Raw genomic sequence first — 1,205 nt, forward strand, 5'->3', positions numbered from 1 at the left:
GATATGATCCATAAATCCAAGTTCAAGATATACAGTGTCTCCACCTGGTTGATGGACAGACTATACATTATTCCATTATTCAGGATTTAATTGTAACCAATCAGACTGTAATAAGCAGAATAATGTAGCTGACCAAGAAACACAACATAATGACTGTTGTTAGGTTTGTTAGTGTCAAGAAGAACATTCAGATATGAATAATAATTTAGAGAAACTGGATTTTCCAATATTTGTAATATTTTATGTGATATGTTAAAACCAACAACTTCTCTGTATTGTTGTTCACCTCATTTTATAAATTTTTTGTAAGACTATCTTTGTTTCTTTCTTTTGCTAGTAAATTCCATTTAAAAGAAATGGCAGATCATGATATTTTGAGCAAAATTATATCTGGTGACGAATACCATATTAAAAAATTTGTTGAAAACAATCAAAATGAAGTAAGTTGTTCTGTTTATTGCCTATTCAAAATTGATTATTTGTTCATTTTATACACAATATTAAATGTTCCTAACCACAGGTATTTGTGCATATTTCATTTCTTTCTTCCCCACTTTCCTCTGATCCTCATCGTTGTCACATTTTATAAATATTTAACCAAATTTTGAAGCATGTCAATTGATGGAATGTGAGTGAGAAAGAAGCCTATCATCACACACTGCAATGGAGTTTTCTGGCAGGAAATATTCAGACCAAGAGATGAAGGACAGATAGAGTAAATAAATGGATGGTGACTTTGTCAAGAAGTTCTCTAGCTACAAACAGTTGAAGGTTTTACGGACGTCAAAAGTTCCACCATTTCTTTGTTTTGTCTAACATATAGAAATACGAGTGTGTCACATAGGAATCAAGTCCCCATCTCATCTAGCTTTATAGAACTGTACTGGCGCTCAATGAATAAATGAAGCTACCCAAAAGGATGAAGATGATGTTTGTCCATAAATTTTTGTTTCATAATTTAAATACTGGAAGTGAGAATGACAGGCTGGTTGTCAGCAGATGAGACATAGTCTACAAAAATATAGAGCAGGGCTTCTCTTAGAGGGTAGTACCACTGCTGGGTGGGGGATGTTGAAAACATTTATATAGACTGGAGACAAAAGGAACAGTGGGGTACGTATATTTGAAACATGAAGAATGTGTAACTGAGTTTGGTTGAAGCCTTGTGCTAAAGGTTAGATCAGAAACTAAAGTGAAGGGGTGAT

The sequence above is a fragment of the Octopus bimaculoides genome, chromosome 30 (genome assembly GCF_001194135.2).
Source record: "Octopus bimaculoides isolate UCB-OBI-ISO-001 chromosome 30, ASM119413v2, whole genome shotgun sequence".
Classification (NCBI taxonomy): domain Eukaryota; kingdom Metazoa; phylum Mollusca; class Cephalopoda; order Octopoda; family Octopodidae; genus Octopus; species Octopus bimaculoides.